This window comes from Rhinatrema bivittatum, chromosome 7 (genome assembly GCF_901001135.1).
Source record: "Rhinatrema bivittatum chromosome 7, aRhiBiv1.1, whole genome shotgun sequence".
Lineage (NCBI taxonomy): Eukaryota > Metazoa > Chordata > Amphibia > Gymnophiona > Rhinatrematidae > Rhinatrema > Rhinatrema bivittatum.
The window spans coordinates 58548232-58573674 of record NC_042621.1 but is presented as its reverse complement, the minus strand read 5'-3'; the positions used below and the strand labels follow the sequence as shown (position 1 = coordinate 58573674).

General features: G+C 44.7%; 1 long non-coding RNA gene across 1 annotated transcript in view; it reads left to right on the top strand.

The window, feature by feature from the left end:
* LOC115096124 overlaps positions 1 to 25094 on the top strand; it is a 156164-nt gene extending 131070 nt beyond the window's left edge. The window contains exons 2-3 of the long non-coding RNA XR_003857981.1: positions 1031 to 1132; positions 24717 to 25094. This is a non-coding gene — a long non-coding RNA (uncharacterized LOC115096124). The remainder of the gene's footprint in view (positions 1 to 1030; positions 1133 to 24716) is intronic.
* The last annotated feature ends 349 nt before the right edge of the window (positions 25095 to 25443 follow it).

Genomic DNA, 25443 nt, shown 5'->3' with positions numbered 1-25443 from the left:
ACAGGACGATAATTTTTTTTTAAATGTTAACTTTTATTTTTACTTTTGGGGCCTCCGTCTTAATATCGCTATGATATTAAGTCGGAGAGTGTACAGAAAAGCAGTTTTTTTCTGCTTTTCTGTACACTTTCCCAGTGCTGGCAAAAATTAACGCCAGCCTTTGGGCAGGCGTTAATTTCTGAAAGAAAATGTGCGGCTTGGCTGCAAATTTTACTTTCTGTATCGCGCGGGAATAACTAATAGGGCCATCAACATGCATTTGCATGTTGCGGGCAGCATTAGTTTTGAGGGGGTTGGATGCACATTTTTGATGCGCTATTACCCCTTACTGTAAGGGGTAAAGCTAGTGCGTCGAAAATGCCTGTCCAAATGCAGGCTAACAATGCACTCCACCGGAGCGCACTGTACTGTATCGGCTCGACAGTGAGTGAGAATTCTCGCAGGAAGGAAGATCATAAAAAGACATTTACTTTTTTTTTTTTTTTTAAAGCTTTTTAAAACACTTAGAGAGCTTCTGAAAAGAGATCCTTCTCTCCTAAATGAAAGAGAAAAATTGACTTTCTTGGCATATGCTCTATGGGAGAATGCCTGTGTCATTTTATCCAGATGGCAACTATTGACTAGTTAAAAAGATGTGTAACTGTGATTTGTCCTCCATCCAGTCTTCTTGCCAACTCCCAGAAGACTCCCTTGTCTCACAGACAAGAACTGGTTGCTATAATCACCACTTGGAACTTATATATGTTGTTTGTTTGCTCAGCACATCTATTCTTGCAGGGGGAATATAAATAAATGAAACAAAATGTATGTTTAAAATTGTTGGCACCCTCCATTCATTTTGGGGGTCCATAAATGAAACAAAAATGGACTCATTTGTTGCATTTTACCCATTTGTTTCAGTCAAATGCATATCCCTTGTTTTCACAACTGTATTTAAAAGCAAAATCCTCATATAATAATGCAAATTATATTTATTGAAAATGTAATCATCACAATAAAATATTAACTTTTTTTTTGCTATATTTTCCAGGGGTATCATTTGCAGGTGGGAGATGAAGTTTCCCTCTCAGCACTGGTTTTGATAGGAGGACTCCTCACATCCTTTCAGTCTGGTCTTCCATCCCATTTACTGGTGAGGCTATAAGAAAAAAAGGGTAAATGAGAATGGATGTCCCACAGACAAAAGAAAATTCAGGAAGTAGAACATGACACACATATAGCATTGATAGAGAATTGGTGGGTCAAGACAGATATAATTCATTGGAAGTTACATTTTGATTGTAGACTAATGGGCGGATTTTCAAAGCCCTGCTCGCGTAAATCCGCCCGGATTTATGCGAGCAGGGCCCTCGCGTGCCGGCGCGCCTATTTTGCATAGGCCGCCGGCGCGCGCAGAGCCCCGGGACGCGCGTAAGTCCCGGGGTTTTTAGAAGGGGGCGTGTCGGGGGCAGGGCCGAACGACGCGGCGTTTTGGGGGCGGGATGCGGCGTTTCGGGGGCGGGCCCGGGGGCGAGGTTTCATCCCGGGGCGTTCCGGGGGCGTGGCCGCGCCCTCCGGAACCGCCCCCGGGTCGGGTCTTGACGCGCCAGGAGGCGTAAATCCATGGATAAAGGTGGGGGGGGGTTTAGATAGGGCCAGGGGGATGGGTTAGGTAGGGGAAGGGAGGGGAAGGTGAGGGGAGGGCGAAAGAAAGTTCCCTCCGAGGCCACTTCGATTTCAGAGCGGCCTCGGAGGGAATGGAGGCAGGCTGCGCGGCTCGGCGCTCGCCGGCTGCCCAAAATTGGCAGCCTTGCACGTGCCGATCCAGGATTTTATAAGATACGCGCGGCTTCGTGCGTATCTTATAAAATCCAGCGTACTTTTGTCTGCGCCTGCTGCACAAACAAAAGTACGCGATCGCGCTTTTTTTAAAAATCTACTCCTATGGGATTGATTCGCTGACTTTCTCCTCTTCTGTTACAGACCGATGCAAAACTTGGGTTAGCATGTCCAAAACATGCATTCAACCGAGTGAGTAGCTAATAGTGCTCATCACATGTAAATGAATCTTGATCAGGGTATTAGCTATTTCCCCAATGCAAAAAAAAAAAATGTGCGCCTGACGTGCATTTTTATTGTCAAAATTTAATGCCTGCCCTGGAGCAAGCGTTCATTTTTGAGGAGCCCAAAAGCAGAAAATACTGCTTTCCGATAGTTCCTCCAACTTAATATCGTGACAGTATTAAGTCGGAAGAAAAGAAAAAGGAAAAACCTTAAAAAATAAAAAGTGTGCTGGCAGTCAGATTAGGAAAAGGGACGCTCAGTTAACAAGCTTCCATTTTCCTAACCCATGACTGTGCACAGGTTAGGAATACAATTGAGTGTCCGTTTTCCTAACCCGCTGACAGCTACCGTTCCTGTACGCCTGCTGCCGAGTAGGCGCTAGGGGTGCACAATCTCCCCTAGCACCTACTTTTTACTGTGACAGCCTATTTAAATATTACATCGGGGGCCGCAGAGAGGTGCATTGACCTGCATTAGGAGAGTGGGTGCTCAATAATGAGCGCCTGGTTTCCATGTGCCGATATTGCATCGGCCTTTAGTGAATCAGACCCATAGAAAACAGAAAGACTTACACAGAAGGTTGTTGTGGAAATGAGGCATAGACATGTTTTAAAAAAAAAAAAAAAAGAATGTAGGTACTGATGAACTAGTACTTAACTGTGAAGATGGTGTGGGAACAAAGATTGAATTACAGTCATGTTATTACAGTACTACATCTCTTAGGAATAAATCCATTGCTCTTGTTCTGTGCATTTCCTACTCATTATTATGTTTAATAATAATGTTTTTATCATCTGGGCTCATCTTTTTGCCTATCTTATTAGATATGCTAAGTCCTGTATTTTAAGGCTAGTTGCTCCAGTTTTTGGATAATGAATCACATTATACTAAGTGATTCCAATTCCCATCCTATCTCATGTTTTAGTGTCAAAACTGTGAAAATCCTGGCTAAACAGATAGGGCGCAATCTAAGACAAGATTTTCCACTGTGATCAAGTCAGGACATGAGTCTTCTCTTGGTATATTCATTTCTCCTTCGTCATTAAAAAAAAAAATATATATATATAGGGGTAGATTTTATAAAACAGTGCGAGCGCGTACTTTTGTTGGCGCACCAGGCGCCAACAAAAGTACGCTGGATTTTAGTAGATACGTGCGTAGCCGCGCGTATCTGCTAAAATCCTGGATCGGCGCGCGCAAGGCTGCCGAATTTGGGCAGCTGGCGCGCGCCGAGCCGCGCAGCCTGTCTCGGTTCCCTCCAAGGCCGCTCCAAAATCGGAGCGGCCTCGGAGGGAACTCCCTTTCGCCCTCCCCTCCCCTTCCCCTCCCTTCCTCTACCTAACCCACCCCTCCGGCCCTATCTAAACGCCCCCCCTACCTTTATCCCTGGATTTACGCCTCCCGGAGGGAGACGTATATCCACGTGTGCCAGCGGGCTGCTGGCACGCGGAGATGCGATCCGGGGCGGTTCCGGAGGGTGCGGCCACGCCCCCGGACCGCCCCGGCCCGAAACCACGCCCTCGGGCCTGCCCCTGAAACGCCGCGTCCCACCCCCGAAATGCCGCGCCGATCGGCCCCGCCCCCGACACGCCCCCGACATGCCCCCCTCGAAAAACCCCGGGACTTACGCAAGTCCCGGGGCTCTGCGCGCGCCGGCGGGCCTATGGAAAATAGGTGCGCCGGCGCGCAAGGCCCTGCTCGCGTAAATCCGGGCGGATTTACGCGAGCAGGGCTTTTAAAATCCGCCCCATATAGTATAAAAAAATAAAGCACTCCCCTAATTCTAAGGGTATCAAATAGTGTAATAAAAAAAAATAAAATACTGGAATTAAAAAATGCCAATAGTAAATCTAGATTTTAACAGCAGAAACATTATTAGAATTACTTAATAGCCTTAATAAGTTTATTGGTTAAGGAGCTTTTATTTATATTTCTAAGAAAATAAGACATGCCATATTGGGTCAGACCAAGGGTTCATCAAGCCCAGCATCCTGTCTCCAAAACTAACCATATCCCCTGGCAACAAATTCCAGAATTTAATTGTGCGTTGAGTGAAAAATAACTTTCTCCGATTAGTTTTAAATGTGTTACATACTAACTTCATGGCGTGCCCCCTAATCCTTCTATTATCCAAAAGAGTAAATAACTGATTCACATTTACCCGTTCTAGACCTCTCATGATTTTAAACACCACTATCATATCCCCCCTCAGCCGTTTCTTCTCCAAGCTGAACAGTCCTAACCTCTTTAGTCTTTCCTCCTAGGGAAGCTGTTCCATCCCCTTTATCATTTCGGTTGCCCTTCTCTGTACCTTCTCCATCAAAACTATTTCCTTTTTGAGATGTGGCGACCAAAATTATACAGAGTATTCAAGGTGTGATCTCACCATGGAGCGATTCCGAGGCATTATAACATTTTCCATTTTATTCACCATTCCCTTCCTAATAATTTCTAACATTCTGTTTGTAAAGAGGATTAATGAGTTGAACTCTGGCTTTCTTGGTTGTAGTGGCAATATCCACTATAACCACTAGCCAAATTACTATCTAAAGAACTTCAAGGGTTCCTATTGAAAAGAACTATATTTGAACCTTGTGAATTATAAATGAGAAGAGATTTCATTCATGGAGAAATCAGTTCTGGTGATGTTTTCACAGTTATCTTACTGAAGACAAATAAAGTGGCTTGCCTTAACATTTAAAAACAACTGTGATGTCTGTCATTTGAGCAAAGCGATACTCCATTATCTTGCTTTTTACAGAGAATATGTCAAAGATATTTCACAGATTAAGTATCTATATACCCTAAGAGATCTTTTGAGATGGACTGAGGTACTATATTGGCAAGCTTGGGCTGAGCCATTAATGACTGTTTTTTGTATGCACTATGCAGTAGATTTATTGTAAGAATTTCCCCTGACAAAGTCTTAAACCAGGTGAAACAAAGGCCTTTGTTGGGGATTGTTCAACAAGTCTTTTTAGGGCATAAATGTATTTCTTTCTTCTTGCATTTGTTTGAGATGGCATTGGATAATAATATAGATTTTATGTACATCTCATTGATACACATATGTAAGGATTGCGATTCATCAAGCCTAACAAATAAATAAATAAATAAATAATAATTTATTATTTTGGACATATTATCTGGAAGGATTTGAGATTTTCTCAACTAATTTTATGTTTGGTGAATGATGTGTGTGTGGTATGAATGGTTAGAATGTTTGATGAGATGAGTTTATAACTTTGGTCAGTGTGCTTGGTGGTTTCATAGTATTTGTTCACTTTATAAGTAATAATAAAGCTACAGCTATGAAGGGTATTTAGAAATTCATACAGTTTTATTTGTATTAAAGGATGTATTAGAACACTTTTTGAAGGGTTTTTAGTCTGTTGTATATGTATATATACAGTATATCTATCTATCTATCTATCTATCTATCTATCTATCTAATGGGTATTATATTCCCCTGGTGAATAAAGAAAGGCAGGCTGAAAGGAAAGGAACTCCAGTAAGTAAAAGAAGCCAGAATAGGAGTCAAACTCCAACTCCCATAAGACACAGGGGTTCTGGAGGGGGAGGAATCATCCACGCTTTACTTCATCGAAGGGAGGATAGAGCTGAGAAATAGTGGGAGAAGGTGAAGAGCTTGACAGAAGGAGGGGTGAGACAGGACCAGAAAAGAGTTCAATTAGAACCAGGAGAAGAGAAAGAGGAGATGGAGGTGGAGGTATTGAGCAGCCCTGAGGATAAGCCTGAGCAAGTGGACCTGGAAGACGAGAGGTGGAGAATTCCACCAGAAGAGGATACACTTAGGGACTCTCCAGGTCAGGAGCTTTAAGTGAACACTGCTGAGGGTGAACATAAGAAAATGCCATACTGGGTCAGACCAAGGGTCCATCAAGCCCAGCATCCTGTTTCCAACAGTGGCCAATCCAGGCCACAAGAACCTGGCAAGTACCCAAAAACTAAGTCTATTCCATGTAACCATTGCTAATGGCAGTGGGTATTCTCTAAGTGAACTTAATAGCAGGTAATGGACTTCTCCTCCAAGAACTTATCCAATCCTTTTTTAAACACAGCTATACTAACTGCACGAACCACATTCTCTGGCAACAAATTCCAGAGTTTAATTGTGCGTTGAGTAAAAAAGAACTTTCTCCGATTAGTTTTAAATGTGCCCCATGCTAACTTCATGGAGTACCCCCTAGTCTTTCTACTATCCGAAAGAGTAAATAACCGATTCACATCTACCCGTTCTAGACCTCTCATAATTTTAAACACCTCTATCATATCCCCCCCTAGCTGAAAAGTCCTAACCTCTTTAGTCTTTCCTCATAGGGGAGTTGTTCCATTCCCTTTATCATTTTGGTAGCCCTTCTCTGTACCTTCTCCATCGCAATTATATCTTTTTTGAGATGCGGCGACCAGAATTGTACACAGTATTCAAGGTGCGGTCTCACCATGGAGCGATACAGAGGCATTATGACATTTTCCGTTTTATTCATCATTCCTTTTCTAATAATTCCCAACATTCTGTTTGCTTTTTTGACTGCCGCAGCACACTGCACCGACGATTTCAATGTGTTATCCACTATGACACCTAGATCTCTTTCTTGGGTTGTAGCACCTAATATGGAACCCAACATTGTGTAATTATAGCATGGGTTATTTTTCCCTATATGCATCACCTTGCACTTATCCACATTAAATTTAATCTGCCATTTGGATGCCCAATTTTCCAGTCTCACAAGGTCTTCCTGCAATTTATCACAATCTGCTTGTGATTTAACTACTCTGAACAATTTTGTGTCATCTGCAAATTTGATTATCTCACTCGTCGTATTTCTTTCCAGATCATTTATAAATATATTGAACAGTAAGGGTCCCAATACAGATCCCTGAGGCACTCCACTGTCCACTCCCTTCCACTGAGAAAATTGCCCATTTAATCCTACTCTCTGTTTCCTGTCTTTTAGCCAGTTTGCAATCCATGAAAGGACATCGCCACCTATCCCATGACTTTTTACTTTTCCTAGAAGCCTCTCATGAGGAACATTGTCAAACGCCTTCTGAAAATCCAAGTATACTATATCTACCGGTTCACCTTTATCCACATGTTTATTAACTCCTTCAAAAAAGTGAAGTAGATTTGTGAGGCAAGACTTGCCCTGGGTAAAGCCATGCTGACTTTGTTCTATTAAACCATGTCTTTCTATATGTTCTGTGATTTTGATGTTTAGAACACTTTCCACTATTTTTCCTGGCACTGAAGTCAGGCTAACCGGTTTGTAGTTTCCCGGATCGCCCCTGGAGCCCTTTTTAAATATTGGGGTTACATTTGCTATCCTCCAGTCTTCAGGTACAATGGATGATTTTAATGATAAGTTACAAATTTTTACTAATAGGTCTGAAATTTCATTTTTTAGTTCCTTCAGAACTCTGGGGTGTATACCATCCGGTCCAGGTGATTTACTACTCTTCAGTTTGTCAATCAGGCCTACCACATCTTCTAGGTTCACCGTGATTTGATTCAGTCCATCTGAATCATTACCCATGAAAACCTTCTCCATTACGGGTACCTCCCCAACATCCTCTTCAGTAAACAGTGGTTGTAGTTGCAGCAATAGTGAAAGGGGGAAGTACAGATCCTAGCTGAAGACTACAGTGGGAGGTAGCAGTAGAGCCTGGTCCCCTAGCCTGGTCCATAGATGTTGGTGTTTGAGGTAGTTGTGGGTGGATCCTTGGGCCAGTGGCAGATGACCACGCCCCCGGGGGAAGATCCCTAGAGGGACCACCGGTCAGGCTCAGAGTTAGGAGACAGACACACACTAGTTCTTTTATTAGATAGTGTATTGAACCACCAGAGGTGGCAGTAGTAAGCTGGAAGAGCCCGGCTGGGCTGTAGTCCCTCATACTGGAACAGCGATCCTGGATAACTGAGCTGTAGAGAAACTGAATATAGTGAGTAGGCAGGGTATGCAGAATTCAGGAACAGAACCTCGATGGTAACTCTCACACAATAGTCTCTTAGAAGCAGCCCAGGAGCTGGAAAGAAGTAGGCCCTCGAGGAGCGAGTGCCTGGTTCCAGGGAATGCTCTGAGAGAGAGATGGTAACTCACTGGTGTTGTGGGCAGTGATGACTTCCTGGCAGAAGTGGTATTCAGTAGCAAGTCTGGGTACGTGGGCCCTCGAGGAGCGAGTACTGGTTCCAGACTGCGACCTGAAAGGCAAAGAGAAACGAGGCCCCCGAGGAGCGGGTACCCCTGGTAAGTCCGAGGAGGCAGAGTAGCTAGGAGCGTAAGGAAACCTTTCCCTTGTAATCCAACTCCTTGCTAACTTGATTAGTTAGTGATTTCAGAGACCTTAAATATCTGGTGGAGATGACGTCACCTCAGGGGGACGCCCCTGAGGTTCGCGCCACTGCTGGTACTTGAGTCGGGGCCGCGTTGCGTGCGTGCCCTTAGGCTGCTGGGAAAACATGGCGGAGTGCGGCGTCTAGCCGCTCTGGGAACACGGAGGAGAACGGCACTATGACACCGCAGCAGCCAAACTTCCAACAGGCAAAGAGGGAGTCGCCAAAGAGGTAAGGTGGGCATAGTGGAGACATCGGGCAGCGATGGTCGCAACAATAGCGCACAAGCCAGCCCTAGGTTGTGGTGGAAGCAACTGCGAGCAGCAGATATGAGGATTGGGACTGTTGTTTGATAAAGTAAGATAAGAGACTGTAAACTACCAAGGCAACTTGGGAATATGTTTGCTTAAGACCAACTCAGCAACTGGGGTGAGAGGGCACACATCCATAGCTGTGACACCCTGGAAGGAACGGGGTAAAGTAAGACTATAGAGACTTTAAATTACTGGGGCAAGTGGAAACTGTTTGCTTAAGCCTAGCTCACCAATTGGGATGAGATAACCTGAGTCCATAACTGTGACATCCTAGAAGGAACTGGGTAAAAGTTGGCAATAGACTGGAGTACCTGGCCTGTGGAGCCTCTGAAGGAGGAACTGGGTAAGCTGCAAGGAGAAGTTGGGCAGTGGGATCAAGGAGAAACACTCCCCAGAGTCTTAACCAGCATTTTAGCTTCTTATTTAGCTAGAGAATCCCTGCTGAAATATGACAGGAAGAGTGGCCGGTGGCACAGACCCGCAACAACATATATTGGAGTTTATTTGAAGCTTGAACTTCCAAGCCCTGAAATTTCATGTTTTCTTCTATTTGAAAGATGTGTTTTAGCAAAAACCATCATTAACGTTTTATAAATAACAGTTTTCATTAAAATATGCTGAACATTTTGGCAGAAATTCAGGTGCAAGTACCTATTAAATATGGGTATCTGCCAACCTGTGCAATTAGCCGCAGCGTGCTTTGGGCATGGAACCAATAATCCTCAACTTTTTATGGTAATACACAGTTCACGTCAAATGGCAACAAAATCTCTTTCCAAACAAATCTGTATACTTTTAGTTTTAGTCCTCTCATCCTGTGATTGTACTACACAAGTTCATTTACATGATATAAGCAAACAAGCAATTTTCATCTTGGACTATCCTTGTGTTGTCTTTTCTGGAAATGAGCTTTCATGAAAATGTTGTTTCTCTAGTCTTCTTGGAAAATTTTGTTGATCTCTGCCTTTCATGTTTGCAGATTAACACAATATCTAAATAAAAGCCAGTGCGATAAGACATTTACTAGGAAATAAATATATATCATAGAAACCTAGGCCACACGGCTGAGGTCTGACTCCTGAACCTTGCCCCAGTGATGTGACTGTGGAAGGTCAGGTCTGTGCCATTTTGAAAAATGGCGCTGACTAGATCTGGGGCTCAGAGGCACCCCAGGCCCCATTGTGGGATCCTGAGCTATTTTATAAGATTTGGGGATGTAGGTGGGTGGTTCAGAGCAGTGGGGGTGTCCATTGTAAACCAATGATATTTTCCTACATTTGGGGGATGAGGGGTAGGGGAAGGCATTGGCGGGCACTATATCCCCAATGATTGGTTTTGAACATTGGGATGGGGGGACCATGGCTACCATGATTTCATAGGAAAGGGGAGTTGTGGGGGACTTTATGTTTTAAAGACAGGGTTGGGAGGTGTCGCTGTGCGAACTACCATACTTCAGGGTTTTTTTTTATCTTTTGGATGTTGGGGCCACCTCAAGTGGTGTCCCGAGGCTGAGCTGGGGTTCAGCCTTAACCCCCGCTACACTATTCCTTTTTTCTTCCTCAATTTTTTTTTTTAGTGATGGGCCTTTTAAAGCGATGGCAATCCCTTGATGTTGGGACCATCATTGCACCCGCAAGGCCCAAGCAACGCCTGCTGGAAATACAACTGGGGGGGGCCTGCTCCTCCACCGATTGCAGATATAGACACGTCTGCAGTCAGTGCGCTGCACCACACCAGGCAAACAAATATCCGCGCAGCGAAAAGTAAAGGGAATTAACAAGCCTTAGCCCCAACCCCTGTGAAGTGGCAGGTGTCGCTTCCATGGCTGGCTCAGTATCCCAGTAGAGCCGGGGCAAATACTGTATTGAACGGTTTTGAGATGGTTTCCTTATTTCCTACATGGATCAGCCACAATCCACTAAGGTAGCCAAAGTCCCTTCGGCACACATTCTGGCCGACATTGTAAGGGAGAAACTCAGAAATGAGGTTCAGTTTGGGTGCATTGCCGGCCCGTTCGCTGAGCCTCCTTTCAAGCACCTGGTGTTGTCCCCACTAGCAGTCGTTCGCAAAAAGGAGCCCAGAAAATACAGGCTCATACATAACCTTTCTCACTCACTTGGATCTTCCTTGAATGACTATATTCCCTTGGAATACAGCTCAGTGCAATATCCGTCCTTTGATACCACGTTGGTCTTATAAAGATCCTGCAGATAGGGCACCTTTATGGGCAAAGCGGACAGTGAGTCTGCCTTTTGACTGCTCCAGGTACACCCAAGCAGTTTCATCTATTTCATTTCCAATTCAAGGGTGTTTTTTACTATGACAAATGCCTGCCAATGGGATGCTCAATTTTGTTCGTCTATTTCAAAACATTCAGTACCTTCCTTTTCTAGGCAATAAATACTAAGGATGTGAATCGTGTGCCCGATCATCTTAACGATCGGGTTCAGCTAGAGGGGGAAAAAAATCTGATTGGTGGTGATGTGAATCGGAATAGGTTCCGATTCACATCGTTATTTTTTTTTTAGTAAGGCCCGACCCTTTAAAATTGACCCCTTACCTTCCCCCACCCTCCCGAACCCCCCCAAAACTTTTTACGATTACCTGGTGGTCCAGTGGGGGCACAGGGACCGATCTCCCGCTCTCGGGCCATCGGCGCCATTTTGGCTGCCACTCAAAAATGGCGCCGATGGCCCGATAAAAAAAAAAACCACCTGACCCTTTAAAAACGACCCCTTAGCTTCCCCCACCCTCCCGAGCCCCCCAAAACATTTTAAAATTACCTGGTGGTCTAGTGGTGGTCCCGGGAGCGATCTCCCATTCTCGGGCCGTCGGCTGCCACTCATAAAGATGGCGCCGATGGCCCTTTGCCCTTACCATGTGACAGGGTATCCGTGCCATTGGCCGGCTCCTGTCACATGGTAGGAGCACTGGATGGCCGCGGCCATCTTTACGACGGCGGCGGCCATCTTTAAATACGGCGGCGGCCATCTTTAAATACGGCGGCGGCCATCTTTAAAGATGGTGCCAGCCAGACAGTGCTCCTACCATGTGACAGGGGCCAACCAATGGCACGGATACCCTGTCATATGGTAAAGGCAAAGGGCCATCGGCGCCATCTTTATGAGTGGCAGCCGACGGCAGCCGACGGCCTGAGAATGGGAGATCGCTCCCGGGACCACCACTAGACCACCAGGTGATTTTAAAATGTTTTGGGGAAATCGGGAGGGTGGGGGAAGCTAAGGGGTCGTTTTTAAAGGGTCAGGTGGTTTTTTTTTTATCGGGCCATCGGCGCCATTTTTGAGTGGCAGCCAAAATGGCGCCGATGGCCCGAGAGCGGGAGATCGGTCCCTGTGCCCCCACTGGACCACCAGGTAATCGTAAAAAGTTTTGGGGGGGTTCAGGAGGGTGGTGGAAGGTAAAGGATTCATTTTATAGGGTCGGGGTGGGTTTAGGGGTTGTTTTGGTGTGCCGGTTTTCCCCCCCCTCCCCCGAATTACGATTTTTCACGATAAATCAGGGGAATTTCTATTGTATCGCAACTCTTAACGATTTTTGATGATTTCATAGGAAAGGGGAGTTGTGGGGGACTTTATGTATTAAAGACAGGGTTGGGAGGCTGTCGCTGTGCGAACTACCGTACTTTAGGGTTTTTTTTATCTTTTGGATGTTGGGGCCACCTCAAGTGGTGACCCAAAGGTGAGCTGGGGTTCAGTCTTGACCCCCGCTACACTATTCCTTTTTTCTTCCTCAATTTTTTTTTTTTAGTGATTGGCCCTTTAAAGCGATGGCAATCCCTTGATGTTGGGGCCATCATTGCACCTAAAGCTGCAATGTTTTGTCCCGTGGTGTTTTCCTAAAAGTCAAAACAACATGCCATACAGCCTACCCATTATTACTGCACTACCAATTTGGTTATCTTCCCTAATTTCTCTTAGCATTTCACTGTCTGTCTCACCATTTTTGGAGTCTATGAAACTCAGACTTGCTTCCATACCTATGACTCTACACTTTAAGATGTTGCTGCCACTGTGGAGGCCTGCTTTGCACCTCTCTTGTTGACAAAGAGATTCTTTGTGTGTTGATGCCACTCTTTGTGCTGCTTGGTACCTTTCTCAGTGCCTTGAGGGTTTTTTTTCTTCCATCTTTTCCCCCTTCATGATGCCTTAGGATGATGATGCACTATTGGTGCCAATTTCCCTCTTGTGCTGCCTTTAAGGGTGCCTTTATTGTTAGTATCTTCTTTTAGAGTTTTGGGGTGTTCTTCCCCCTCTTGCTGCTTCTTTTTCTGATGATGCCTTGGAGAACTCCTACCACTGCTGGTACCCCTTTGCCCCTTTATGGATCCTTAAGCTCTTCATGCCACTTTTGGTGCATACTTTGCACACAAAAAAAAAACAACAAATAAAATGAATAAATGAATACATTTGTTTTCATTTTGAAAAAAATTTTGAGATCCCCATGAAATGAATGAACAAAACAAACCAAATGTTCTCTTCTGTACATTCCTATTCCTTGGTTCCAGAAACCACCCCCTACAAATTGCCTCGTTTCTCCCTACTAGTCTATATATCATTTATCCATCCTTCCATATCTCAGCTCAGATATTCATCCTTTACTTGTGCCATATGCTTAAGGACAAAGAGAACTGAATCTTTAATGTGAAAAAGGAGATATGCAATTAAATGATAGAAATAAGAACAAAACAATATGTAGTTTTTGCAATTATTTACTTGTAAGTGCAAATCCCACTGTAAAGTTTGCAACTGTAAAATGTGAAAATTAAGTTAAAGCAAAGGCATTCACAGAAATCCATAAATTTGAAATACTGTATATGACAGCATACAGTTTCAGTAATCAACCTTGAGGGAAAGGATGAAATAACTGCAGAGCACTAAGGTTACTTGTACATCATACTGAAACTAAAGGAAGTTCAGTTCCAAGTCATCATCCATCAGATCTGGAACCTCAGCCAGGACACTTCACCCTGGCAGAAGTCCGATGTGACCTCCACACTTCAGGCAAACCAATAAGCGAGGAAGTGAGAAAAATTTTGCAGTAAGCTCAAATCCACTCTGGGCAATCAATGGGCGGCCTTGACATTATCTCTAAAACTTGAAATGTTTGGCTTTTTCTTTGTACAATACATATTGCTGAAAAAAAACAAAACCCAAAAAGGTTAGGTGTGGTGGGTAAGGCTCATTCACAATTTCCAGGATGAGATAATGCTTTTGTTCCTGTGCTTATATTCTGGAAATAAAATGTTTCTTGGGTGGGTGGGGGTGTTAATTCATATGAGCAATAATAAGGCTTCTACATGGCACTTTTCTTTTTTTCTAATGTTAGCAGCTTTAAAAAAAATCTGAGAAATAAAGTGGATAAATCAGTGGCGATGAAAAGCATAGATAGTTCTGTTTTGCCTACAAATAAATAAGCAGACACAGACACTTCTGTGCATCTATTTAAAAAAAAAAAAAGAAACCGCATATGCTTAATGCAGCCTTTCTTAAGAGTAGGGACAGAGCTTAGTAAACTCCAGGGCTGCTGGAGTTGCCCATATGGGAAGGCGGTCTTTCGCTGATGATTCTGCAGGCAGAAATTGCCCATCTGCACTGTTTGCAGGTGTTTTGAATGATTATATTATTAGCTCTGTCTGTTCAACTTTGCTTTTTTATGGTGGCTTTAGTATTGCAGTAAATAAAAAAAAAAAAAAAGAAAGAAATATATAAGCAGCCATCTGGTTCCCAGTTTTTGACTAGCGTTCTTTGTCAGGAAAGAAAAATGCTTAAGTGTTCCTCGCTGTGGCAAACAAATATAACAGATCCTCAAAATCTGAACCCCCATGTGAAATGGGACAGCTATGCAGTCTTTGGCTCTGTACATTAGCACTATTTGGGAACCTTTTTTCAAGAGCCTGTTGCAACACAGTTTTATATAAAAATGAAATGTAATAGGAGGATTGTTAAGCCATTTTCATAAAAATTTGCACCATGATTCTGTAAACAGTGTTGATTGCATTTGACACAGTGCACGATCGTTAGCCATGAGCTTGCAGTTTATATTCTGTAAATATTTCCTGCTTGAGGGCCCTTTTGCAATACCAGATTCCTGATCCAGTCATAAATTCTCAGATTGTTGGGTGCCTCATGGACACATGAAGTACTCCATATAACCAAAGATATTACTGCAAGGAATTAATGTAGAAAGTAACTCATCTTAAGGGTGCTCTAAGGCACCCAACTTCCCTTTATGGAAGGGCCATTCTCTTGGTACAGAATCTGGACAATACAGTCAGACATTTGCTAGTGGCTAAGAATTGTAGAGCATGACATTAAAAGCTGATGTACCTAAGTGCTGTGAGCTAACCATTTAAGGTACTTATTAAGAAGCAATATATGGTGCTATGATGCCTACGATAGTTGTTATCATAGTTGCCTATGCAAATATGGTAAAGGATATGTTAATGAAGAATAATGAGGTGGAAGCCAGCAACTTCAGGACTCTCCCAGGGATGTGCTTATTAGATTCAAGGAGGTCCACATTTAGAAGCATTTAGTTGACCAACTCAGAAGTTAGCCAGCCAATTGAATATTTGGGCATTTATTTGGCTAAATTCTAGCTGGCTAATAGATTAGGGGCATTCCGGTGGTGGAGGAGTTGAGTTAGTCAGCTATGTTAACTGGCTCTCTCTAATATTCAGAGTCAGCCAGGTAAGAGAGCTGGCTTAAGTCTGGTCAGGCCAAAGAGCTGTCCTAAAGTTAGCCAGTTCAAACTAGCTGTCTAACTTTCAGATAGATGGCTATATTCAATAGTGTGGCTGCACTATTGAAAATGCCTTTAAAGTTAGCTGGATACATTTATCTAGCTAAAATTGCTATCTGGACTGTGTCTGAATATGGACCTAAAGGTGTTTAAAAAAAATGTGGAAGTCATAATCTTTCTGAACAACTGCAGGAACCCTCATCTAAATTAACAATTCAGAAGACAAAAACTTTGGAATATTAGAAACATTTGGACTGCCTCGAGAATGAGAGCTGTCTGGTAAAAGATGATTTGTATTTATATATTAAGCATGAGACTTTGCAAAATGTTTGTTATGGGGGGTTGTGGGTGTGAGCCCTTGTTGCTGTGGCATAGTTGATGCAGCCTCGTAAGTGAACTAAGGCCTATGCTGAGAGCTGGTGAATGTGTCCTGTAGTGGGACAGGCTGGAGCTTCACCTATAACATCCACCTGCCCCACAGGTTGAGTCCTTGGGTTCTGGTGGCTGGTATAGGGTCCCTAGGGTGGTCTGGTAAGCAAGAGTTCAAGGGCATGCTGGGGTTAGAACAGACAGCAGACTGAAGGAGTCAGAGATAGGCCAAGGTTGGAACAGGCTGTGGACAAATGTGGTCATGTCCAGGCTAGAGGTCAAGATCCAGAGAGTTAGGCCAAGGGTAGATGAAGACACACAATGAACATTGAATGAGAAGAACAGAATAAAACACCGCTGGACAAGAAGTTAAGGACATGGCAAGGCTGGGCAAGAATGACTGGATGAGGCACAAGAACCAGGGATGCTGAAAAACTAGGAACAAGAGCAACACGAACTGCAAAGTAGGAGACCCATTGCTGAGGCACAACTAATAGTCCGAGCTCGCCTTAAGTAGTAAGAGCAGGTGACATCTTTGGAAGTAACTGGGTTTGGTTTCCCAGTTGGGCCATTTAAGTATATGTTCCTAGAGAGGCCTGGGAGGAGCAGGAATGTGGTGGGGCTTGGACACCATGGCAGCATGCAAGCCATGCAGTGCAGCCCTGGTAGGCTGGAGTGGTGTTCCCGACTCATGCAGCTTGAAGTGGCATCAGAGGTAAGTGAGATAGTTCATGGGACCCTCCTGCGAGCTGCATAACAGAGCCCTTCCTCCAAAGCCCCTCTTCCCCATCTTTTGGGCTTAAGTTTCCTGGGTAATCTCCTATGGAATTCCTGTACTAATTGGGGAGACTGGACATTGGAGACTATCTCCCAGGAATTTTCTTCAGGCCCATAGGTTTTGCAGGAAATTGGGTATTGAATCTGATTCCAGACCTTTCTAGTATCCAAGATCTTCTGAACTTCACATTGGACATCTTCTTCCACAGAGACTTCAGTAGGCTGGAGGGGCAGTCTGCCTGTCCATGAGAGGATTGTAGGTTTCAGGAAAAATGTTGTCAATCCAGAGAGATGAGGGTAATTTTAGCTTGTAAGTCATTGGTCCCAGTTGCCGCAAGACAGGGAATGGGCCCACGAACTGGGGAGCAAACATTAGTGAGGGCATTCTTAAGCATAAGTTCTTCATGATGAGCCATACCAAGTTGCCCAGTTGCAGTTGGGGGGGCTGGATAATTTTTTTGTCTGCTTGTTTCTTGAACCACTCCGCCACTTGCTACGGGAGGTGATGTATCTTCTGCCAGAGGTTCTGCAGTTCACTCCTACCCCATTAAATCAAATTCAGGGCAAGTGACAGTGGCTGGAATAAGCTTATGTATATGAGGATGATGTCCGAATATTATGTAGAAAGGTGATGACCCAGTGGAACTGTAGGCAATGGGGGGTGAAGCGCTGCTGTGCATGGAACAGGAGAGAGTCCTTGGGGGTGATTGTGTCTAGCGATCTAAAGATGGCGAAGCAGTGTTACAAGGCAATAGCTAAAGATAGAATTCTGGGCTGCTTAGAGAGAGGAATATCTAGTAAGAAAAAGGAAGTTATAATCCCCTTGTACAGGTCCTTGGTGAGGCCTCATCTGGAGTACTGTGTTCAGTTCTAGAGACCGTATCTCAAAAGGGACAGACAGGATGAAGGCGGTCCAGAGAAGGACGACCAAACTGGTGGGGGTGGGGGGGTCTCCATCAAATTATTTATGAGGAGAGGTTGAAGGACCTAAATATGTATACCCTGGAGGAGCAGAGGAGATATTATACTTACCTTCAGATACTTGAAAGGTTTTAATGATGCGCGATCAACAACAAATCTTTTCCGCTGGTAAGAAACCATTAGAACTAGGGGTCACGAAATGAAACTCTGGGGAGGATGACTCAGAATCAATGTCAGGAAATGTTTATTCACAGAGAGTGTGGTGGACACCTAGAATGCCCTTCCAGAGGAGGTGGTGAAGACAAAAACAGTCAAAGAATTCAAAGGGGCACGGGATAAACATTGTGCATCCCTAAAGGTAGAGAGGGGAGAATGCTGTGAAAAAGGTGGGAGACAGGTACTAGGGTTCCTAGGAGTGTGGCAGGGTTGCCATCTTCCTGGAAACATTATCATTGACACTATCTGCCAATCTGCCACTCCTCTGGGAACTCTGACCCCTGCTTTCCCCCTTCCACAGCATTTGAAATAAGTGAAAGGGTGCCGTGTCTTGTGAGGAGAGAAGGAGGGGCACTATCCCATCCCTCGCCTCAGGCAGCAGATTGCCTTGAGCCACCCCTTGGCAGGCGATTGTGGTCAGATTCTAGGCATGAGGTTAGGTCCTAGTGACAGGCAAATGTGGCCAGGTCCAGGCAAGAGGTCAAGATCCAGAGTGTCAGGCCAAGGGTAGACGAAGATACACAGTAAACCCTGAATGAGACGAGCAGGATAAGACACCGCCAAACAAAAAAACAACAGGACACGGCAACACTGAGCAAGAAAGACTAGGTGCGAAAAGGCTGGATGAGGTACAGAAACCAGGTACACAGGAACACCAAAATGATAGCGAAGTAAGAACAAAAGCAACATGTACTGCAGAGCAGGAGGCCTGTTGCTGAGGTGCCGCTGATAGACTGAGGCCACCCTAAGTAGCAGGAGCGGGTGATGTCATTGGAAGGCACCAGGTTCAGGTTTCCCACCCTGAACCCCTTTAAGTATAGGCGCGTGCCTAGAGAGGCCCGGGAGGAGCAGGAACGTAGCAGAGCCTGGATGTCACATCACCGAGCGAGCCGCATGGCACAGCCATAGCAGGCTACAGCAGCATCCCCACCACTTGCGGCTTGAAGCAGCAGCAGGGGGTAAGTGAGACTGCTCGCGGGACCCTTCCGTGAGCCGCACATCATAACAGTTTTATGATACCTTACAAGTTATGTCTCGATTTTCTGAAGATTGTGTCTGTATCTATCCTGGCATGTTAGAGAGACTGAAAATTCCACCAGAACCTTTACCCACAACCTCCATGGTATATTTATACACTCTGCCTCCTCCTCTCCAAGAAAAGGGGTAAGAAAGTGATGCAGACCCAGGCCTCCTGATTAACTTTTGATATTTTAGGTTTGTCCTGGAAAAGCTGAAAGATTTGGTTACACATTTTGCCCGTTTAGTGTGATCCGAATATAGACTTGGTTCTCAGGCTGTTCTTTAGGCACGGAAATATGTTGTTTCTTAATTTAAAATTAAGAATATTTCTTGATTGGCAATAACCATACAAAAGAAAACTGTTTTGGTTTTTTTTTGCAAATGAGACACAAATGAGTTACTAATTGAAACTTTTTTTTATTTTTTATAAAAATATCACTGAAAATACATCAAAGTATGCAGAATATGGGGCATGTCAAGATGGCCGCCGTCTAGCAGGGCAGCGAAGGACGCTCGAGGAGAGGCTTTGTTTCCTGAAAAAAAATGTTCTTTCAAAATGCCTCATACAAAAAGAAAAGGAAGGCTGAGAGGGGTAGGGGACAACTCACCCCTGGTCGATCCTTCCCAGCCCCGAATCGAAGGGTTCTTCGCTGGAGCAACAGCCTCGACGCCGGAGAGACAGGTCGCTGGAGTTGTGACGCAGGAGCAAACGTCCTCCTCCCTGACCGCCGATATCTCCTTAAGCCCCGGCGAACCGAGAAGGCCCGCGCACCCGGGTAACATCGATGAAACAGCTCCTAGTAATCGGGGAGTGGCGGAAAATCCTCTGACTACTGTTCAGAGAGATGTGGAAGCCATTGTACCAGCAGAAAGTTCCGGAGCAGTTCAAAAGCTTGTAGCAGAAACAGGCTCGCAGCTTGAAACATCTATGGAGGAGAGAAGCTTGGATTCTTCTACTGAGAAACAACAAGAGGTGAGTTTCCCCTGACAAGGAACTGCACAGTGCGTGAGCGATAGATTTGAAGCGGGAGGAAGCCAACTGAAAGCTCTGATGACTGGCTTACAAATATCAACGTTAAAAGATGGAACTTTGGAAGGTATTTGGACGGCTTTGAAATCCATAGAGAAATCAATCAAAACGCTATCACAGGTAACACTGGATATAAAAGAACAAACTGTGACAAATTATAAATTAATAACAACTTATAACAAACAGTATGAAGAACTGAACAAAAGAGTTAAGTCAACTGAGCAAATACAACAGAAATTAATAATATCTGAGAAGATTGCAAATAAGAGGCTAGAGGGGTTGGAAAACTCAATGAGAGCTCACAATTTAAGAGTGCTTAATTTTCCTGTGATTCGACAGATTTCCCCCCTAGAGCTAATTAAAATGTATTTTCATCAAAATTTGCAAATTGCAGAGTCTGCTACTCCGCTTTTGGTAAAAGCTTACTATTTACAACAAAGTACACCAGCTGAGGAACCAAGTCCGGATGTACCTCAATCATCCATTTTGAACTTGACAAATTTCTTAGAAACTTCCAATGGGACAGAAATAAATATAAGGAAACCCTTAATTATAACTTTTGCTTTCTTATCAGAACGGAATCATGTTCTTAGGTTGTTTCTTAGGAATAGAAAATTACCTTTTTATGGTCGTCCTATATGGATGTACCCTGATGTGATTAAGGTCACACAGGTAAGACGTAAAGAATTTCTAACGATGAGACCGGAGGTTCTCAAGCTAGGGGCGAAGTTCGTCTTAAAATACCCTTGCAAATGCTCCGTCAAGTATCAAAATAATCAATGGGGCAGATTTTAAAAAGTTGCGCGAGCGCGTAGTTTTGTTCGCGCAGCAGGCGCGAACAAAAGTACGCCTGATTTTATAAGATACGCGCGTATCTTATAAAATCTGGGGTCGCTGCGTGCAAGGCTGCGCAAAATCGGTAGCCTGCGCGCCGAGCTGCACAGCCTGCCTCCGTTCCCTCCAAGGCTGCTCCGATTTCGGAGCGGCCTGGGAGGGAACTTTCCTTCACCCTCCCCGCAGCTTCCCCTCCCTTCCCCTACCTAACCCACCCCCCCCGGCCCTATCTAACCCCCCCTTTACCATTGTCAGCAAAGTTACGCCTGCTGGAAGCAGGCGTAACTTTGCGCGCATCGGCCTGCAGCCCCGCTCCGTCCTCCGGTCCCGGGGGCTGGTCTGGAGGCCTCGACCACGCCCCCGGGCCGGCGCCACGCCCCCGGGCCCGCCCCCGAAATGCCACAGCCCGCCCCCGAAATGCCGCGTCAGTAGGCCCTGTCCCCGACACGCCCCCGACATGCCCCCTTACAAAAGCCCCGGGACTTACGCGCGTCCCGGGGCTTTATGCGCGCCGGCGGCCTATGCAAAATAGGCGCGCCGGCGCGCGCGGACCTTTGAAAATCCGCCCCAATATGTATACTATGAGCCTGAACAGCTTAGAGCTTTCTTGAGGTCTCATTCCCAAGTAGCTCAAACTATAGTATCGGCTTAAATAAAGTTATGGTTGTAGTACTGCTAGATGTATAGCCATATTTTCATTAATAAGTTCGTTTTTTTTTTTTCTTTTAAGAGGCTCTAACTCTGCCCCCCATAATTCCTATAATTGTTGATGTTGTATATGGTAAATTGCCACAAGACTATTACTTTAGTTTATGAATGTTAATTATGTTTCTGTATCAACATCTTATTTTTCTGTACAAGAGTTGTTCTTGGTTAATTTCAAGAAAATTGAAAATAAAGAATTGAAAAAAAAAAAGTATGCAGAATATTTTGTATGAATATCTCACTTGTCCCTCATTTTGCATAACAAGCTGGTTCAGGATATTACTTCAATTTCTTCTTCTCGTATATACCCGATTTTCAAGGGTGATGTTAATATTTTGTTATATAATGGTTATCAAGACATTGTAATCTGCTGCATTGATCCATTATTCTTTCCTTGATACTTTTCTTTCATATTGCACAATTGAGGTTGGGTTAGTTTAACCCTTCTTTGATATTGTGACCTGGATTTCCCCATTTTTAGTGGAATTGAGCAAGCAGTGAATATTTATTGAGAGGTCTCCCATCTGTTCTAATATGTGTATTTAATATTCCTTCTAAACAAGAGCCCTTTTGAGTGTGATACTGTTAACACTGTAATAGCTATACATTTTTTAAAAAGTGAAGGAAACTGATGAAAGCTCCCTGGAACAGCAGGGAAGATAGGAGGAAAGCTCTCAGCAAGAGGCCACACAAGAAGTGTTTTCTAGGTTCTGGACCATTGTCTTGTACTTTGACCTGTTCAGCTTCCAAGACAGCCCTTCAGTCTTTTCTCTGTGGGAGAGATCTGCATATGACATGGTCTTCCTCCTCTGGTCTTAGTAGCATGAGCTAGTAAACAATCGCCCTTGCAAGACTGGAAGATTGGGCATCCAAATGGCAGATGAAATTTAATGTGGACAAGTGCAAGGTGTTGCATATAGGGAAAAATAACCCTTGCTGTAGTTACACGATGTTAGGTTCCATATTAGGAGCTACCACCCAGGAAAAAGATCTAGGCATCATAGTGGATAATACTTTAAAATCGTTGGCTCAGTGTGCTGCAGCAGTCAGAAAAGCAAAAAGAATGTTAGGAATTATTAGGAAGGGAATGGTTAATAGAATGGAAAATGTCATAATGTCTCTGTTTCGCTCCATGGTGAGACCGCACCTTGAATACTGTGTACAATTCTGGTCGCCACATCTCAAAAAAGATATAATTGCGATGGAGAAGGTGCAGAGAAGGGCTACCAAAATGATAAGGGGAATGGAACAGCTCCCCTATGAGGAAAGACTAAAGAGGTTAGGACTTTTCAGCTTGGAGAAAAGACGGCTGAGGGGGAATATGATAGAGGTCTTTAAGATCATGAGAGGTCTTGAACGAGTAGATGTGACTCGGTTATTTACACTTTCGAATAATAGAAGGACTAGGGGGCATTCCATGAAGTTATCAAGTAGCACATTTAAGACTAATCGTAGAAAATTCTTTTTCACTCAACGCACAATAAAGCTATGGAATTTGTTGCAAAAGGATGTGGTTAGTGTAGTTAGTGTAGCTGGGTTCAAAAAAGGTTTGGATAAGTTCTTGGAGGAGAAGTCCATTAATGGCTATTAATCAATAATACTTAGGGGCGGATTTTAAAACCCTTGTGCGCCGGCGCGCGCTTTATGCGCGTCCCGGGGCTTTACCTCCCGAAACAGGGAGGGAGGGAGCGTGTCCGGGGGCGTTCCCGAAACGACGTGGCATTTCGGGGCGTGCCGTGGCATTTTGGGGGCGGGCCCGGGGGCGTGGCGCTGGCCCGGGGGCGTGGTCGAGGCCTCCGGACCACGCCCCCGGGACCGGAGGACGGAGCGGGGCTGCCGGCGTGCGCAAAGTTACGCCTGCTTTCAGCAGGCGTAACTTTGCCGACAAAGGTAAGGGGGGGGGGGTTTAGATAGGGCCGGGGGGTGGGTTAGGTAGGGGAAGGGAGGGGAAGGTGGGGGGAGGGCAAAGAAAAGTTCCCTCCGAGGCCGCTCTGAAATCGGAGCGGCCTCGGAGGGAACAGGCATGCTGCGCTGGGCTCGGCGCGCGCAGGTTGCACAAATGTGCACCCCCTTGCGCGCGCCGACCCCGGATTTTATAAGATACGCGCAGCTACGCGCGTATCTTATAAAATCTGGTGTACTTTTGTTCGCGCGCGTAGTGTTTGAAAATCCGCCCCTTAGGGAATAGCCACTGCTATTAATTGCATCAGTAGCATGGGTTCTTCTTAGTGTTTGGGTAATTGCCAGGTTCTTGTGGCCTGGTTTTGGCTTCTGTTGGAAACAGGATGCTGGGCTTGATGGACCCTTGGTCTGACCCAGCATGGCAATTTCTTATGTTCTTAGTAGTTTGCAGTCCCTGCACATTCTCCTACAGTGGTCCACAGTATGCCAAAACCAACCCCTCCCCCCCCCCCCCCCCCCCTCCTCCCCTGAACTTTTTTCCAGAGTGGACCTTTTTCTGGACTTTTTCCTGGAGGGTACTCAGTAAAGATCCAGGACTTGATTGAGAAGGCCCTCATCATCTTTGGTGCTGACAAAGATGTTGTAGCTTCAGGGTTTGAGAAGCAGGGTCCCAATGCTGCTCACTACCAGTGATTCCACTTAAATATTCAGCCCTTCAGGGTAATGAGAAAGGGGGCTTCCTTCCTTCCTTCCTACCATGGCCTCTCTCTGCCCTGCTTCTTCTGTGTTTTCACTTTTCCTTCTCATCCTTCACTTCCATCTCATCTTCCTTCTTCTCCAGCTAGGATGTGTAGCCCACATTTTTTTCATTTTGGTTCATTTTTTCATTTTGTGGGGTTTTGGTTCTTTTTCTGTTTGTTAAATGTTATTTCTAGTTTGCCTTTTTTTTTTTTTTTGCCAAACTGAAACCTCCTCTCCCCAAAATATAAAAATCAAACCAAATTTCTAAAAAAAAAAAGAACTTTTGGAGGTCCTGGCAGGGCCTCTCCAGGCGAAACATCTAGCCCAGGACCTGCCCAAAGATGGACAGATTCAGAAGCTACACAGCCCTGGGGCTTGCCTGGCTCTAAGACCTGTCCCGAGCCAGGTCAGTGATGAGGCCTAACCAGTGCCGGGGCCAGTGATTGGTACACATTAGTGTTTCAGCCCTTTAGGACTGGTTGCTATTTTCAGGATGCTGTCATTTTATTTGTCCATTTTTCCAATTCCATATAGGGAATGGTCCATTTCATAGTTAAATGTGAAAGAGCATATCAGTGCAAGTACATGCCATGTTGCGATGCAGAGTGTTTAGAATTGGAGTACCTTCCAAAATGTTTTTTCATCCTTAAATTCAAAGTAAGTGCATATATTTTGAGATCCTTCTACTATTATTAAGAAGTTAGTTAATGTGTTCTTTGTTTCTTAGTAATCCTATTGAGACCTGACACCCCTGAAGAAGAGTCGAAACGTGCTACATGTTGGGCTTTGTGGGCTTATATCGGGAGTCTGTAATGACTGGTTCTCTACTTTGAAAGACTGAAATTGGTCAATTACGGTGGGATACTGGTGAAAATATTGAACTTGGAAGTCTCACTCTACTCAAAGGATTAAAGTTGGATTAAGATAAGTGGAAAAGATTTTCACATTTTTAAATTCACAATTGGGCACATATTAGAGATATACTTTTGATAAAAAGAAAAATAAATTATATTTGAGACCTTTGATTAAAAATGGTGAGCATGGTTAACACTAAGGGCTAGATTATAAAAAAAAAAAAAATACATGTGCATGCACTACCCGGCGCACACAAGGTTGCGTGATTTTATAACATGCACATGCTGGCAATTTAGGAACGGACTGGGAGGGAACTTTCCTATCCCCTACCCTACCCTCCCTTCCCCTTCTCCCCACCCTCTAAATCCTTCTTTTTTTTTGGTACCTTTTCTTTTGCAAGTTAGTTCAGGGCCTGACCTGGGACAGCGAGGAATGGCGCTGTCCTGGACCGCCCCCCCCCCCCCCCCACTCCCCACCTCTCCTCACCCAGAACACACCCCCGGGCCCACCCCTTGCAGGAAGGTCAGCACCAATGCGCATACCGGCCTTTATGCGCGTGGCCGGGCCTTTTTGAAAATCGGCTCTGCATGCGCAAGGCC